The 18867-nt window shown below is 43.4% G+C and overlaps 1 protein-coding gene across 4 annotated transcripts in view; it reads left to right on the plus strand.

Moving 5' to 3' along the window:
• The window catches only part of zbtb47b (zinc finger and BTB domain containing 47b), a 271167-nt gene that overhangs the window by 126511 nt on the left and 125789 nt on the right, over positions 1 to 18867 (plus strand). The window contains exon 1 of one of the 4 annotated variants that reach the window (XM_078231494.1): positions 17040 to 17059. The exons of the other annotated variants lie outside the window; for them this stretch is intronic. The gene's annotated coding sequence lies outside the window, so the exon portion shown is untranslated. Of the gene's footprint in view, positions 1 to 17039; positions 17060 to 18867 lie in introns of those variants that run through there. 4 annotated transcript variants of the gene reach the window in all.

Raw genomic sequence — 18867 nt, forward strand, 5'->3', positions numbered from 1 at the left:
GATCATTAGTTTCGGTGAGCCTTGTCGCCCTTGCCTCAGGCCCTTTCCATAACCAGTTTATCCCTCAACTGATTCCTAGTTACGCATCCCAATTTTAACCCTTTCCTCTTCTCAATCTACCTTATACACATTCTCAGGTAGGGCAGTGGATGTTGTCTACATGGACTTCAGTAAGGCCTTTGACAAGGCCCCTCATGGCAGACTGGTGCAGAAGGTGAAGTTGCATGGGATCAGAGGTGAGCTGGCAAAATGGATACAAAACTGGCTCGGTCAAAGAAGACAGAGGGTTGCAGCGGAAGGATGCGTTTCTGAATGGAGGGCTGTGACAAGTGGCGTTCCTCAGGGATCAGTGCTGGGACCTTTACTGTTTGTAATATATATATATATAAATGATTTGGAGGAAAATGTAACTGGTTTGATTAGTAAGTTTGCGGACGACACAAAGGTTGGTGGATTTGCGGATAGCGATGAGGACCATCAGAGGATACAGCAACATATAGATCAGTTGGAGACTTGGGCAGAGAGATGGCAGATGGAGTTTAATCCAGACAAATGTGAGGTAATGCATTTTGGAAGGTCTAATACAGATAGGAAATGTACAGTAAAAGGCAGAACCCTTAAGAGTATTGATAGGCAAAGGGATCTGGGTGTACAGGTACACAGGTCACTGAAAGTGGCAATGCAGTAGGAGAAGATAGTCAAGATGGCATACGGCATGCTTGCCTTCATCGGCTGGGGCACTGAGTTTAAAAATTGGCAAGTCATGTTGCAGCTTTGTAGAACCTTAGTTAGGCCGCGCTTGGAATATAGTGTTCAATTCTGGTCGCCACACTACCAGAAGGATGTGGAGGCTTTGGAGAGGGTACAGAAAAGATTTACCAGGATATTGCCTGGTGTGGAGGGCATTAGCTATGAGGAGAGGTTGGAGAAACTTGGTTTGTTCTCACTGGAACGAGGGAGGTTGAGGGGCAACCTAATAGAAGTCGACAAGATTGAGAGGCGTGGACAGAGTGGATAGTCAGAAGCTTTTTCCCAGGGTGGAAGAGTCAATTACTAGGGGGCACAGGTTTAAGGTGCGAGGGGCAAGGTTTAAAGGAGATGTATGAAGCAGATGTTTTTTACACAGAGGGTGGTGGGTGGCTGGAACTCATTGCCGGGGGAGGTAGTGGAAGCGGATACGGTAGTGACTTTTAAGGGGCGTCTTGACACATACAAGAATGGGATGGGAATAGAGGGATATGGTCCCCGGAAGGGTAGGGGGTTTTAGTTAAGTCAGGCAGCATGGTCAGTGGAGGCTTGGAAGGCCGAAGGGCCTGTTCCTGTGCTGTAATTTTCTTTGTTCTTAATTAATTTATCTAGCTCTGTCTTTAAAAAATTTCAAAGACTCTGCTTCTGATACCTTTGGAGGAAGAGTTCCAGAGACTTACTATCCTCTGAGAGAAAATAAAATTCTCATCTGTCTTAAATGAGCGACCCCTTATTTTTAAGCCACTACTTAAAGCCTATCTCTTGTGACCAAGGTTTTGGCCACCTGAGTTACCATCTTGCATGTTTCAGCATCATCTTTTGTTTTGTAATGCTCCTGTGAAGTGCTTTGCGATGTTTTATTAAGTGAAAGATACTATATAAATTTACTTTCCCTGCCTCCATCTTGTCTAACCAGAATTTTAGATAAATAATGAAATGTTATTTCTATGATTTTGCATTACCATTACACTACGTGTCTGCGTGGGTTTCCTCCGGGTGCTCTGGCTTCCTCCCACAGTCTGAAAAACTTGCTGGTTAGGTGCGTTGACCCGAACAGGCGCCAGACTGTGGAGACCAGGAGAATTTCACAGTAACTTCATTGCCGTGTTAATGTAAGCCTTACTTGTGACTAAATAAACTTTACTTTTTAAAAATGTGTGTTGGCTTGGATTTTGCAGTGAGGCTATCAGTGTTCAGAATTATTGAATAAATTGGACACAGAGTTCTACTTTCTTACAAACCACCTCTCTGGCACTGCAAGTTATTTTGTTTTTTACAAGTGTGGAGTCTCACTGTCTCAGATTTTAATGAATGTTGGAGTTTTTTTAAATGTCAAATAATTTTAAATTGTTTTCTTTATCTCATCTCAATCTAATGGAACATAGAAAAACTACAGCACAAACAGGCCCTTCGGCCCACAAGTTGCGCCGGCCGTGTCCCTACCTACCTAGGCTTATAAATAGACTTGCCTATAACCCTCAATCCTATTAAGTCCCATGTACTCATCCAGAAGTCTCTTCTCCTTTTATTTTGCTTGCTGCACGTATTTTACATTGCAATATTCAAACTTGCATTTCTTGATTTAAATTTTCATCAGGTTGTGGAGATGTATTATTGACTCAGGTCCCAGCTTCCCTGACCATGCTGCATTAGATTTCCGATAGCCAGTATTTGCCACTCAAACACCCATGAAAAATCTATGGACAGCTGTAAGTTTATGAGTGATGAATGCTGATTTTATTTGTCGTTGACTCATTCCGGGATAATCTATTATGAAAATTTGTAAAGGGCACAAAGTGGTTTGGTGCAAATTTATCGTGACTTAACTTTGCGCCAGTGGACCGATACAACCAGACTCGAGGCTGATGGCTTCCTGAAATTTTTAAGGTTGCTCCAGTTTGTTGAAATGCAAGTTTTAATTTATGGTTGTGGACATGCTCCATTAACACCCACTCATATTTATATAGCATCTTAGATGTGTTAAAACATCTGAACGCACTTCACAGGAGCAGTATCAAAAAAATTCACACCTAGCTGCATGAGATATATGGGCAAATGATCAAATATGTGGTTTTATGAGGTGTGTTTAAGGGGCATCTTAAAGGAGAGAAAAGCAGTTTAAGGAGGGAATTTCCAGAGCAGGCCTTGGTAAATGAAGGCATAGAACATAGAACAGTACAGCACAGAACAGGCCCTTCGGCCCACGATGTTGTGCCGAGCTTTATCTGAAACCAAGATCAAGCTATCCCACTCCCTATCATCCTGGTGTGCTCCATGTGCCTATCCAATAACCGCTTAAATGTTTCTAAAGTGTCTGACTCCACTATCACTGCAGGCAGTCCATTCCACACCCCAACCACTCTCTGCGTAAAGAACCTACCTCTGATATCCGTCCTGTATCTCCCACCACGAACCCTATAGTTATGCCCCCTTGTAATAGCTCCATCCACCCGAGGAAATAGTCTTTGAACGTTCACTCTATCTATCCCCTTCATCATTTTATACACCTCTATTAAGTCTCCCCTCAGCCTCCTCCGCTCCAGAGAGAACAGCCCTAGCTCCCTCAACCTTTCCTCATATGACCTACCCTCCAAACCAGGCAGCATCCTGGTAAATCTCCTCTGCACTCTTTCCAGCGCTTCCACATCCTTCTTATAGTGAGGTGACCAGAACTGCACACAATATTCCAAATGTGGTCTCACCAAGGTCCTGTACAGTTGCAGCATAACCCCACGGCTCTTAAACTCCAACCCCCTGTTAATAAAAGCTAACACACTATAGGCCTTCTTCACAGCTCTATCCACTTGACTGGCAACCTTTAGAGATCTGTGGATATGGACCCCAAGATCTCTCTGTTCCTCCACAGTCTTCAGAACCCTACCTTTGACCCTGTAATCCACATTTAAATTTGTCCTACCAAAATGAATCACCTCACATTTATCAGGGTTAAACTCCATTTGCCATTTTTCAGCCCAGCTTTGCATCCTATCTATGTCTCTTTGCAGCCTACAACAGCCCTCCACCTCATCCACTACTCCACCAATCTTGGTGTCATCAGCAAATTTACTGATCCACCCTTCAGCCCCCTCCTCTAAGTCATTAATAAAAATCACAAAGAGCAGAGGACCAAGCACTGATCCCTGCGGCACACCGCTAGCAACCTGCCTCCAATCCGAAAATTTTCCATCGACCACCACCCTCTGTCTTCGGTCAGACAGCCAGTTACCTATCCAATCGGCCAACTTTCCCTCTATCCCACACCTCCTCACTTTCATCATAAGCCGACCATGGGGGACCTTATCAAACGCCTTACTAAAATCCATGTATATGACATCAACTGCCCTACCTTCATCAACACACTTAGTTACCTCCTCAAAAAATTCAATCAAATTTGTGAGGCACGACTTGCCCTTCACGAATCCGTGCTGACTATCTCGGATTAATCCGCATCTTTCTAAATGGTCGTAAATCCCATCCCTAAGGACCCTTTCCATCAATTTACCAACCACCGAAGTAAGACTAACCGGTCTATAATTACCATGGTCGCCAGTGGTGAAGCAATTATCATCATGGATCTCAAGAGGCCAGAATTGAAGGAGAGTGATAGCACAAAGGGTTGTGGGGCAAAAGGAGATGGGAGGGGCAAGGCCATGGTGAGAGTTGAAAACAAAGATTAGAAAAATAATTTGGGGTTGCTGCCTTGATGAGGTTATTTTTTGATGAATATTCAGAGCTCTGTTTAGTGGCAGCATCTGATCTAAACCCAACAGGTTGGATTGTCTTCTCCAAGTTATACAGCTAAGATAATAAGTGCATTACACAGAAGAAAAATAAATCTCCTCTAGCTGACTTTCTTAAATAGTAGGAGGCTGAGGTAAAAGAAGTAGGCGATTTGAAGAATATATTTGCATACTGTGGTCGAGGCAGTAGTAGTCTGTGGTTTGCAAAGTAAATACTAGTCGTGTTCCACTGGGGTTTCAGCTGGCAGTTTCAACAGGTCCCACATACTGAACTGTAAAATGTTTGTTTTCTTTCTGATCTTCCCTTTGCATCTTCATGCACAACTTTTGATTTGACCTTTGTGCCAAAACACTTGTCAAACCCACTTTGCATGCTTAGGATTTCAAGCATCACATAGAAAATTCTGAAAGAAAAGTGTTTCTGTACAAAATTGGATAAAGTGAGAAGAAAGGCTAAGGTTCATATCTCCTGACTGCCCCCACTTGAAATATGGTTCTGCAGGCACCAGTACCTTGCACAGGTCTGTCTTGTGAAGCCTATTTGAAGGAAAATAGAGAAAATAGAATGTTGACAAAGGGAGTGCTTAATTGTCAAATGTTGTGTCCTGCTGAGGGGTTTCTGTACCCTAAGCAGAGCTCATAACATTTGACAAGCTAGTCACTCCTTTGTCAAGATTCTATTTTTAGTTTTTTCCTGTAATCTACAATAAAGGACAGATGGTGGGAAGAGAGAGTCCGAGTGATCCACCAGTATGCTGACCGTCCTGACAGGCAAAGCATTTTTGAAGCCACCAGGGCCATCTATAGACCAAGGTCAAATTGACTAAATCCCCATCGGTCACAGGATGGTGTCTCCCTTCTTAAGGTTGACAGTGCAAGAACAATTCTAGCAACTTCTGAGCTGTGAATCCACTGATGCTCTATAGCAGTGGTTCCCAAACTTTTTTCACTGGGCCACACTTTCGGAATAAAAATTTGCTCGCGCCACACCAAATTTTTTATTGGAAATACATTTTTTAAAAAAACAACTCCTAGCAGTGCTTGATTCATAACATAGAACACAACTACTTTATAATGTGATCATGGGACATCCAGAAAGTATAAAACAATGCTTGTTTAAACCATGTTTAAATGTTTCTTTGATTGTCCTTGAATCTTCCCGCCACATTTGCCATCCTCTCTCGCTGCACCAGTGTGGCGCGCCGCACCCTTTGGGAACCACTGCTCTACAGGCTATCCCCCAGTATCTTATGGTAGAATCCTGTGTAAACCATCATTGATTGGTGGGCTGAAACAAACAATCAAACAGATGAAAACAGTCAAGCCTGTGGCGCTGATGGTACTTCAGCAGACGTCTTCAAAGCTGTTGGGTTTTTGCTCATATAAATACTCCATGTACTAATCCTGAATATTTGGGAGGAAAAATAATTCCCCAGACACCCTAATTTCAGGGGATACAACAGTTGTAACTATCTTCAAGAAGGGAGCGAGACCATGCTGTGGAAACTTGAGCTATTTCCCTCTTGGATGGAAAATCCTGGCATGCATTCTTCTGAATCACCCACTTCCAGTGGCTGAACAAATCCTCCCAGAGACGGTGTGGCTTTAGACCTTCCAGATGAACATCTGACGTGGTATTTATTTCCAGACAAATTCAAGAAAAATCTTGAACAGTAACAGCTTCATGATATTCATTGACCAAAGCATGTGATTCAATAAATTGCAAGACACTAGATTATGCTCCAGAACGATTTGGGTGTCCAGGAAACTTCTTCACAATCCTGCAATTGCTTAATGATATAACTGTAACTGAGATCTGAAACAGTCCCCTGCAAAATCAAGCAAGGCTGTGTGATAACCTCCTATACTGTTTACCTGATAGTGGCTATTCACATCAGCAAAGATCAGCTGCTCTCGAGTGTGAGTATTAAGTACCACCTAGATGGAAAACTCTTTAACCTCAAGTTGCCTCTGTGCCAAAACTAAACTGACCACCATAGACATACGTGATCGAGAGTTTGCAGGTGACTGCAGTGTTGTTGCTCATATTGCACCAGATCTGCAAACCATGCTCGATCTCTTCAATTCTGTATACAAAAGCTCAGCTTGTCCTTGAATGCTGCCAAAATCAAACTCATTCAACCCATACCTGGTCAGCCAATAATTCCAAATCCGATATATGGATTCCATAGAATCATCGAATCCCTACAGTGCAGGAGGCGGCCACTCGGCCCATTGATTCAGCACCGACTCTGACAGAGAGTCAGAGATGGAGTATTAACCTCCCGCTCTATTCCTGTAACCCAGATGTTTACGATCGAACCTGCATATCTTGGGACACGAAGGGGCAATTTTTACCATGGCCAATCCACCTAACTTGCTCATCTTTGGGGTGTGGGAGGAAACCCACGCAGACATGGGGAATGTGCAAATTCCACGCAGTCACCCGAGGCTGGAATTGAACCCAGGTCCCTGGTGCTGTGAAGCAGCAGTGCTAACCACTGACACCATACCATGTTATACCTTAGTAGCCACCTCTCAAGACCACCATTGCTGAGGAATTCCACCAGCAATGCCTCCATTGTATCCTCTGTATTCCTCGTGTCCTTGAAGCCAGCTGCACAAACATTCAGGCAAAATACCCTGCAAGTCAGATACAATGAGCTGGACACTGTGTGTGACATGGCCAAAATTTGCCTCCCCTTTCAGATCCTGGTTTTGAGCTCTCAAAAGGCCCAATCTTCCGTGGAAAACGAAGAAAATGTTTCAAAGACACACTGAAGCTCTCCTTGCAGGGCAGCATTGACATTGTCTGGAAAGAGCTGCCTATCAATCATTCAAAATGAGACAACATGTCCACCAAGCTGCATCACACTTCAAATCAAATACTGAGGCAGAGGAGTGGCAGTGAAGGAAAGAAGCAGTAGCCAATCCTGTGCCCAAAGATATACAGGCCAAGAATGATGAAGACCCATGACATTAACCCATGATGCTAAGTACACATTATCCTCAAATTGAGGAATAGCTGATGACGTAATCCACAATAGGATCATCTTGGCTGTTTTGGAGCACAACATATTTGATCATTTCAACAACTCAAACCCTGAGCAAAAACAGACTTGGAATCACAGAAGCCAATTACAAAATGCTGTTTTGCTCCAGGTTTTTTAATGTTTGTCAAGAAAATGACCAAATTTAGTTTTTTCACTTTTTCTCCCCCTCTATCCACCCTGCCCCCTCTTCCATGCTTTCATGATCCATCTCCCAAAACTAGGCATCATAATTGAATTGAAGTGCCTAGCCAGCCTGCTCATTGCCCTATCTTGTGCAAACGTTAGTCAGTGTTACATGTGGAATTTTTTGAAATCGGTGTTTGAAACTTTAAGGTGTTTAAAAACAATTGTCTCCGAATATCAGATTTTAAATTTTGTTCCATCTTGATTGGGGCTGTGCCTTCCGCTGCCAAGACCTTGAACTCTGGAATTCTCTCCTGAAACTTCTAACCAAGCTTTTGGACATGCCTTAATATCCTCCTCCTCCCCCCTCCCCCACGCGGCTTGGTGTCACAGTATTTTATGTAATGCTTCTGTAAAGCACATCGGGGTGCGTTATTCAGTTAAAGAAGCTATATAAATAATGAAGTGGCTGAAGTAAACTGTCCAACTTCCATCAGGTTCATGTTCCGCATTTTCAGTTGGCATCATAGAATTACGTGAATGCAGCACAGGAACAGGCCATGTGGCCCAATTAGTTGATTAGTGCTTGTGTTCCAACCAGCCTTCCTTCCACCACACTTCATATGTTCCTATTGCTTGCTCTTGTGTACTGGTCAAACTCCCACTTAAATGCCTCTGTGCTGTTCACTTCAGCTACTTCCTGTGGCAGGGAGTTTTCCATCCTAGCCACTCTGTGGGTAAAGAAGTTCCCTCGACCTTCTTATTGGGTCCCATACATTGGCTCCAGTATGGTGCTGCGACCTTTCTATATTGCAGTCTAGTTGTTGAGAGATTTGTGATCAACTGTGCCAACATATTCCATTTAAATATTTGCTTGTCCTGCCTGCTGACTCCACGTGGATCTGCGTCATGATATTTTTGCTTATTTTAAAGAACCGTGACTAAGTTGTTCATATAAAGATCCAATATTGTGCAAGGAGAATGGGTTAATTAATAACCTTGTAGTAAAGGGACTTCCAGCATAGAGTGATCTAGAACTTGATATTGAGTTTGAAAATCATTTGGTTAGGCTCAAAATGAGGATTTTAAATCTGAACAATGCAAAGTAATCATAGAAACCCTACAGTGCAGAAGGAGGCCATTCGGCCCATCAAGTCTGCACCGACCACAATCCCACCCAGGCCCTACCCCCACATATTTTACCCACTAATCCCTCTAACCTACACATATTTTAGGATTCTAAGGGGCAATTTTTAACCTGGCCAATCAACCTAATCCACACATCTTTGGACTGTGGGAGGAAACTGGAGCACCCGGAGGAAACCCACGCAGACACGAGAAGAATGTGCAAACTCCACACAGACAGTGACCCGAGCCGGGAATCGAACCCGGGACCCTGGAGCTGTGAAGCAGCAGTGCTAACCACTGCGCTACCGTGCCGCCCAGTAGGTGTGAGAGTTGGCTAACATAGATGGGTAACTGCATTAAAAGATATAATGGTAGGTAAGCAATAGCAAACATTTAAAGAATTTGTTCATAATTTGCAACAAACGTGTATTCACTTAAGGAATGAAAGTCTCAGGAAAAAGTTGTCCAACAATGGCCATTACAAGAACTTGAAGGTAATATTTAATTAAAGGAAGATGCTCAATGTTGCCAAAAAGAGGTTATTACACAAAATTAGCGCTGGACTGATCTATTAACATAGATTGAGGATTGGTTAATGGGCAGAACATTGCAGAATGACAATTCATTTTCTGGTTGGAGGCTGTAACTTGTGGGCCTCAGCTATTTGCAATCCATTTTGATGACTGATATGAAGGGACTGTGTGTAACATGTCTCAATTTGCTGACGATACAAAGCTAGATGAGAAAGTAAGCTGTAAGAAGGCTGCAAAGGGATATAGGTAGGTTAAATGAGTGTACAATAACTAGATAAATGGTGTATGATTTGAAGAATTGCAAAGTTATCCACTTGAAATGTTTTAAATGTGGAGTTTGGGAAATGTCATTATTTAGAGATGTCCTTGTAAGCAAATCACAAAATTAACGTTAGCTTTTATTACAAAGCGATTGGAGCACAAGAGTAAAATGTCTAACTCCCAACCCTGTGCAGCCACCCAACATCATTTGGGTCACCATCCAGGTTGCAGCTGTGGTACAGTCCAAACAATGACTCAGATTGAGGAGTATCCACTGACTAAACCTGAAGGTGGGCTTGAAGAACTCCATCGAGCCACTGACAAAACTATTGATTGCAAATGTGATGCCACTGTTTAAAAAAGGAGGTAGACAAAGGCCGGGTAACTATAGGCTGGTTAGTTTAACTTATGTAGTGGGGAAAATTCTTGAATCTATCATCAAGGAAGAAATAGCGAGACACCTGGATTGAAATTGTCCCATTGGGAAAAGACAGCATGGGTTCATGAAAGGCAGGTCATGTTTAACTAATTTAGTGGAATTCTTTGAGGACATTATGAGCACAGTGGACAATGGTGGATGTGGTGTATCTGGATTTCCAGAAGGCATTCAACAAGGTGCCGCACAGAAGGTTACTGCATTAGATAAAGGTGCACGGTGTTACGGGTAATGTATTAGCATGAATAGAGGATTGGTTAACTAACAGAAAGCAAAGAGTGGGAGTAAATGGATGTTTTTCTTGTTGGTGATCAGTGACTAATGGTGTGCCTCAGGGATCAATGTTGGGACTGCAATTGTTTACAATTTACATTGTGATTTGGAGTTGGGAACCAAGTGTAGTAAATCAAAATTCACAGATGACACTAGGATGAGTGGCAGAGCAAAGTGTGCAGAGGGCACTGAATGTCTGCAAAGGGATATAAGAACATAAGAACATAAGAAATAGGAGCAGGAGTAGGCCATCTAGCCCCTCGAGCCTGCCCCGCCATTCAATAAGATCATGGCTGATCTGACGTGGATCAGTACCACTTACCCGCCTGATCCCCATAACCCTTAATTCCCTTACCGCTCAGGAATCCATCCATCCGCGCTTTAAACATATTCAGCGAGGTAGCCTCCACCACCTCAGTGGGCAGAGAATTCCAGAGATTCACCACCCTCTGGGAGAAGAAGTTCCTCCTCAACTCTGTCTTAAACCGACCCCCCTTTATTTTGAGGCTGTGTCCTCTAGTTTTAACTTCCTTACTAAGTGGAAAGAATCTCTCCGCCTCCACCCTATCCAGCCCCCGCATTATCTTATAAGTCTCCATAAGATCCCCCCTCATCCTTCTAAACTCCAACGAGTACAAACCCAATCTCCTCAGCCTCTCCTCATAATCCAAACCCCTCATCTCCGGTATCAACCTGGTGAACCTTCTCTGCACTCCCTCCAATGCCAATATATCCTTCCTCATATAAGGGGACCAATACTGCACACAGTATTCCAGCTGCGGCCTCACCAATGCCCTGTACAGGTGCATCAAGACATCCCTGCTTTTATATTCTATCCCCCTCGCAATATAGGCCAACATCCCATTTGCCTTCTTGATCACCTGTTGTACCTGCAGACTGGGCTTTTGCGTCTCATGCACAAGGACCCCCAGGTCCCTTTGCACGGTAGCATGTTTTAATTTGTTTCCATTGAGATAGTAATCCCATTTGTTATTATTTCCTCCAAAGTGTATAACCTCGCATTTCTCAACGTTATACTCCATTTGCCATATCCTCGCCCACTCACTCAGCCTGTCCAAATCTCTCTGCAGATCTTCTCCGTCCTCCACACGATTCACTTTTCCACTTATCTTTGTGTCGTCTGCAAACTTCGTTACCCTACACTCCGTCCCCTCCTCCAGATCATCTATATAAATGGTAAACAGTTGCGGCCCGAGTACCGATCCCTGCGGCACGCCACTAGTTACCTTCCTCCAACCGGAAAAACACCCATTTATTCCGACTCTTTGCTTCCTGTCGGATAGCCAGTCCCCAATCCACTTTAACACACTACCCCCAACTCCGTGTGCCCTAATCTTCTTCAGCAGCCTTTTATGGGGCACCTTATCAAACGCCTTTTGGAAATCCAGAAACACTGCATCCAACGGTTCTCCTCCATCAACCGCCCTAGTCACATCTTCATAAAAATCCAACATGTTCGTCAAGCACGACTTTCCCCTCATGAATCCATGCTGCGTCTGATTGATCGAACCATTTCTATCCAGATGCCCTGCTATCTCCTCTTTAATAATGGATTCCAGCATTTTCCCTACTACAGACGTTAAGCTGACCGGCCTATAGTTACCCGCCTTTTGTCTCCTTCCTTTTTTAAACAGCGGCGTAACATTAGCCGTTTTCCAATCAACCGGCACTACCCCAGAATGCAACGAGTTTTGATAAATAATCACTAACGCATCCACTATTACCTCTGACATTTCTTTCAATACCCTGGGATGCATTCCATCCGGACCGGGGGACTTGTCCACCTTCAGTCCCATTAGTCTACCCAGCACTGCCTCTCTGGTAACATTAATCGTATTAAGTATTTCTCCTGCTGCCAACCCTCTATCGTTAATATTTGGCAAACTATTTGTGTCCTCCACCGTGAAGACCGACACAAAAAACTTATTTAAAGACTCAGCCATATCCTCATTTCCCACTATTAACTCCCCCCTCTCGTCCTCCAAGGGTCCAACATTCACTCTAGCCACTCTATTCCTTTTTATATATTTATAAAAACGTTTACTATCATTTTTTATATTAATTGCTAGCCTAGCTTCATAGTCTATCCTTCCTTTCTTTATCGCTTTCTTAGTCTCTCTTTGTTGTTTCTTAAATTTTTCCCAATCACTTGTTTCTCCACTATTTTTGGCCACTCTGTACGCAGCTGTTTTTATTTTAATACTCTCCTTTATTTCCTTCGTTATCCACGGCTGGTTCTCCCTTTTCTTACAATCCTTGTTTTTTGCTGGAATATATTTTTGCTGAGAACTGAAAAGGATCTCCTTAAAAATCCTCCACTGTTCCTCAGCTATCCTACCTGCCAGCCTGCTCTCCCAGTCTACCATAGCCAATTCATCCCTCATCCTATCATATTTCCCTCTGTTCAAACAGAGGACACTGGTTTGAGACCAAACTTTCTCCTCTTCCATCTGAATCAGAAATTCGACCATATTGTGGTCACTAGACCCAAGAGGGTCCTTCACAATAAGATCCTTAATTCTACCTACCTCGTTACACAATACCAGATCCAAAATAGCTCGTTCCCTCGTCGGTTCCGTAACATGCTGTTCAAGGAAACTATCCCGACAGCATTCTAAGAACTCTTCCTCCATTCCACCCTTACCGACTTGAGTCTGCCAGTCAATGTGCATGTTGAAGTCCCCCATGATTATTGCCGTTCCGTTTTTACACGCATCCCTTATCTGCTTGTTTATAGCCCTCCCTACCTCAACATTATTATTTGGGGGCCTATATACCACACCTACTAGTGTCTTTCTCCCTCTACTATTCCTCATCTCTACCCATAATGATTCCACGTTTTGTTCCTCAGAGCCTATGTCATCCCTCAGTACTACCCTGATATTATCTCTTATTAATAGCGCGACCCCACCACCTTTTCCTTCCTGTCTATTCTTCCTAAACGCCTGATACCCCTGGATATTCATCTCCCAGTCCTGGTCACCTTTCAGCCACGTTTCTGTAATGGCCACTAGATCGTACCCACTTGTGCTGATTTGCACCATCAACTCATTCACCTTGTTCCGAATGCTTCGTGCATTCAGGCAAAGTGTCCTTATTCCAGCTTTTATCTGAACCCGCTTTGATGAGTCGCGAACACCGTCTCCCTCTACTCCCTTATCTAAATTACCGCCTTCATTCACTTGCACCCTCTCCTCTACCATTAATTTTGTAATTCCCCTTACCCCTGCATCCTCCCCCCCATCAATTAGTTCCTTGATCCTAGTCAACTCTTCTAGCTCCCCTCCCCCCAACCTATCTAGTTTAAATTCTCCCCAGTAGCCTTAGCCAACCTACCGGCCAGGATACTGGTCCCCGTGTGATTCAAGTTCCACCCGTTTTTTGTATACAGATCACCCCTGCCCCTAAAGAGGTCCCAATGGTCCAGGAACCTGAATTCCTGCCCCCTGCACCAGTCCCTCAGCCACACATTCATCCTCCACCTCACTCCATTCCTGCCCTCACCTTCCCGTGGCACAGGCAGTAATCCTGAGATTACTACCTTTGCTTTCCTCTTTCTCAGCTGTCTCCCTAATTCCCTGTACTCCCTTTTCATGACCCCTTCTCCCTTCCTACCCACATCAGCGGTACCAATATGTACCGCTACCTCAGGCTCCTCGCCCTCCCACCTCAGGATTTCCGGGACGCGACTAGCGACATCCTGGATCCCGGCCCCAGGGAGGCAGACCACCATGCGAGAATCCCGCCTACCTCCGCAGAAACGCCTGTCTGTCCCCTTCACCATCGAGTCCCCGATTAATACCGCCTTCCTCCTCTTTTCCTTAGCCCTCTGAGTTACAGGGCTGGACTCCATGAACCCAAGATCCTGTTTGAGGCCGTCCTTGTATGCGGAACTTGGCTATCGGTTTCTGCTCAGCAATTCTGCATTGTCGGATGTCTTGAAGGCCGCCTTGGAGAATGCTTACCCAAAGAGCAGAAGCTGATAGTCAAGTTCCGCGCACATGAGGACAGCCTCAACCGGGATATTGGGTTCATGTCACTACCTGTAACCCCCACCATTTGGCCTGGGCTTGCAAAATCTTACTAACTGACCTAGCTTGAGACAATTCACACCTCTTTAACCTGTGCTTAACCCTCTCTCCACTCGCATTGTCTGTACCTGTAAAGACTTGATTACCTGTTAAGACTTGCATTCCAACCATTATCTTGTAATTGACTCTGTGTCTATATATGCCCTATTTGTGAACCCAACTCTCCACTCACCTGATGAAGGAGCAGCGCTCCAAAAGCTCGTGCTACCAAATAAACCTGTTGGACTTTAACCTGGTGTTATGAGGCTCCTTACTATTATTTAAACGGTAAAAAGTAATGCAGCATGCTGCTGTGCAGAGGGACCTGGGTGTTCTTGTGCATGAATCACAAAAGGTTAGTTTGCAGGTGCAGCAGGAAATTAATAAGGCAAATGGAATTTTGTCCTTCATTGCTAGAGGGCTGGAGTTTAAAAACAGGGAGGTTATGTTGAAGCTGTATAAGGCGCTGGTGAGGCCACACCTGGAGTATTGTATACAGTTTTGGTCTCCTTGAGAAAGGACACTATAGCAGCTCGAAGTTGATTCAGTACTTCTCAAGGAGAGCTAGGGGTAAGCAACAAAATGCTGGCCTTGTCAGTGGCACTCACATCCCAGGAATAAAATTAATAGACTGATTCCTTGGAGAGAGCAGATTATCCAAATCTGGATTGACTAGGATTGTATTAAATTTAGCAGAATGGGGGATGATCACATTGAACCATATAAAAACCTTGAGAGACTTAATGGGGTAGATGCTGCGAGAATGTTTACCATTGCTGGGTCGTCTAGAATGAGGGGTTAGACTCCATAAAAGGAGTTAGCTATTTTGAAATCCGACGAGAAGAAATTTCTTCACTCAAAGGATTTGAGAGTCTTTGCAATTCTCTACCCTAGAGAGTTGTGGAAGCTCCATCATTGAGTATTTTCAAGACTCAGATTTTTTGAGATTGAGGGATTATAGGGATAGTGGGGCAGATGAAGTTGAGGTACATGATCAGCCATGATGTGAACAGGCTCGAGGGTCCAAATGGCCTACCCCTCTTGTTTGTTATGTTAGCAAGCTGAAAATTTGGAAGAGTTTTAATGTTAAGATCTAAAATACACTACCTGACAGGATGGTGGAAGCAGATTTAAGAAGAAGTTTCAAAAGGAAATTGGATATTTACATGAAAAATGCAGAGTCATGGGGAAGAAGCAGGGGTGTGGAACTAATTGGATAACTCTTTCAAAAAGCCCTGCATGACCTCTTTTATGCTGTGATTCTATGTGAACTGTAACATGGCGTTGCATACAGAAGCCAATACCTGTGTGTTTTGCTGCTGCTGAACTGTTTGGCCCCAGGAAGATCTATGGTATTCTTTTTTTTAAAAAAAAAGCTTTGGCTGGAATCTAGCTTAAAGGGGATTATTGGGAAAAAAGCCATGGACCAAATATGTACACTGAGTTAACTCATGGGAGGCTCATGGCAGTAGTGTGCACAGATTCTGCCTCAGCTGAAATAGTTCACCTCTTGAGGAGGGCGAATAAACCTCGCTATAATAACGAGACTGAATATCGTGAGTCTGTTAGCTGGAGAGTTTTTAATGTATAAGTGTCCTTGGAGGAGAACAATCGTGAAGAAAACAACATTGTAACTTGATCAAAATACAATGCTGCATTACAATTTACTAACCCATCCTGGAACTGAAGTGGAGTAAAATTAAAAATGATTAAAATTCTTAAATTTGAATGTTTTTGCACATTCACCAACTGCTAACTCCTGATTAGGCTAAATCTGTGAAAAAAATCACAATTCTGTTCTTATAAAATGGTTTCTTTCAGCAAGAAGCTAGCTGGGGGCGGCACGGTGGTACAGTGGTTAGCACTGCTGTCTCACAGCACCAGGGACCTGGGTTCAATTCCCAGCTTGGGTCACTGTCTGTGTGGTGTCTGCACATTCTCCCCGTGTCTGCATGGGTTTCCTCCGGGTGCTCCGGTTTTCTCTTTGTCTGAAAGACGTGCTGGTTAGGGTGCATTGACCCGAACAGGTGCCGGAGTGTGGTGACTAGGGAAATTCCACAGTAACTTCATTGCAGTGTTAATAGAAGCCTTACTTGTGATTAATAAATAAACTTTAACAAGTTCATTGGGTATTGAAAATACTGAGCTACTGTTTTTTTGTGGCTGAGCAATGCATTTTCCGGTGTTTCCTGCACTTTTTTATAAAGTTCCTGTTTAATACAAGATTGCTCGTGCTCAAACTTCAACTCCTTTAGAACAGCTAAAATTGTTTCACTAATGTTAATTACTTCACTAGTTAAAATAGTTATTAATTCAAGCTAACGCATTATTTAGCCAGTGTCATAATTATGACTTCAGTAACAATGTTATTTACGTGGACTTGGATTGTAGTTTTAAAAAGTTAGAAAAGGGTAGCCTCAGAAGAGGGTGTTAAGTTGTAAGAGATGTGCATATTGTTATGCAGGTACAGTGTCTCAAAACCGGAAACTTCGAGATAGAGGCTGTGCCAAATTTCAGATCTTGCTGGATTTTGGGTCGGGCGGTTCAGGTCAAGCCGGGTCTGGTGGGGTCAAGGGTCGCTTGGAGCGTGGGAATAGACTGACGTGCAAACGGTGAAGGGGTAACTAGTCAGGCTCCACACCACACCAATGCAGCGGATAGCCAAATTGCCCAGGTAAGTTTTTTTTTTAAACTTTACTCAGTTAAAATTGATGCATGGATCTCCAGTTTTTGAACAGCTTTGAGACACTACTGTAATACTTTTGAGTTAATCAATTCAAAAATAATTCAGCAGGTCAAATGAAATATTAAAACTGGCCCCATTAATCATTCTGTTTCGTGCACACAACATTGTGGTGTAGTGCGCAGGTTTCTGAAAAGCATGACGAGTAGCAACATTAACAGGATTAAGCTGATTGCTGGTGGCAATTTACATATAATATGATAAAGTTTCGGACTCCAACTTGGCAATCATGACTGTCATTGGATCCATTGTTTCTCATCATTAATGGCATCTTTGGAATTAAATGGTTACTGTGCCATTTGTCCACCAAATCAGAGAATTGTTAGGTACAGAAGGAAGCCATTCAGCCCACCATGTCTCCAAATGAGCAATTGACTGAGTGCCATTCCCAGTTTTCCACCCTTAACCCTGCACATTCTTTGTCTTCAGTTAACACTGTAATTCCCTTTGAATGCTTCAATGCCCAATAATAGACGATTGTTGGTGATGAGAATGCAGTGGACTCTGTAATGCCAGTATAGCTAATGCGCTTGTTCATTTATGCAACAAAGTTCAAGCTCATCAGTCTCAATATCCCAATCTTAAATCTGTCCAGTTCAATACAGAATCCTAGTATTCGGCAACTAATTGAACAGATTGATGAGAGCATGAAGACCATATACAATGCAGTCTGATCTGCTGAGGTAGCAATGTCCTGTTGCTAGGATTGGGAGGGAGTGGAGGTAAACTTGAAGTAACAACGGAGGAATTTGCTATCTTTTGGATTAAAGCATCAGTGAAGTGTGGCTAAATTGTGAAGCTTTTCCATCTGAAGGAATCCAGCCGCAGTGCACCAAATTGTAAATGAACTGATGTTTATATTGCACCTTTTGACATCTAATTTGTTGCCCATCCCTAATTGCCCTTGAAATAAATGAGTGAGTTGTTCAGCCATTTCAGAGAGCAGTTATGTATCAACCACATTGCTAAGAGTCTGGAGTTACGTGTGGGCTGGACTAGGTGTAGATGGCAGATTCCTTTTCTTACAGGTTATAAATGAACCATTTTTACCACAATCGATGGTAGTTTCATGGTCACCATTACTGGGTCTACCTTTCAGTTCCTGATTTAATTTAATTCAGCTGCTGTAGTGGGATTAGAACTGATGTCCCAGGGCTTCTGTGTTACTAGGTCAGTGACATCGCTGCCAACCTTTCCCCAATGGATCGGTCAGTAGAATAGGATTGCACAAGAGGCCAGTGTCCTAGAAGTGTTGATTTTGGAAAGCTGACGTAGGGCTCGTGGAGGTCATCGTGATGGGGAGGGATTTGAACGTAAATTTCAAATGGATGACGTTGAAGGGCCAGGAGCCATTGTATGAAATGTGCCAGTTCAAAGTTCTTAATTCCATACCTTGTTTCTCCCTTTTCCTTTGTCATTCTCTTTGACAACTTCTCCTCTCTCCTGCCCCCTTCCTCTCTATCACTTTCTCCCTCTTGCATTCATGCAGTCTCTTTCATGACTTTAAGACAATTGAACATCTTCACAGCCTGTGATACATTTTGGAAGTGGGATCACTGTTGTAAATATAGGTCAATGTAGTAGCTAATTTGCACACAACAAGGGTGGTGCTAACAGCAGATATAAATGATAGAATTATCGGTTTTAGTGATGTTGGTTGAGGGAGGCAAACTTTTTTTGGTGTTTGAAATTTGCATATGCCTGAGAAGTCAAATGGGCGGTAGTTCCTTGCTTTAAAG

Source organism: Mustelus asterias, chromosome 2 (assembly GCF_964213995.1).
Source record: "Mustelus asterias chromosome 2, sMusAst1.hap1.1, whole genome shotgun sequence".
NCBI lineage: Eukaryota > Metazoa > Chordata > Chondrichthyes > Carcharhiniformes > Triakidae > Mustelus > Mustelus asterias.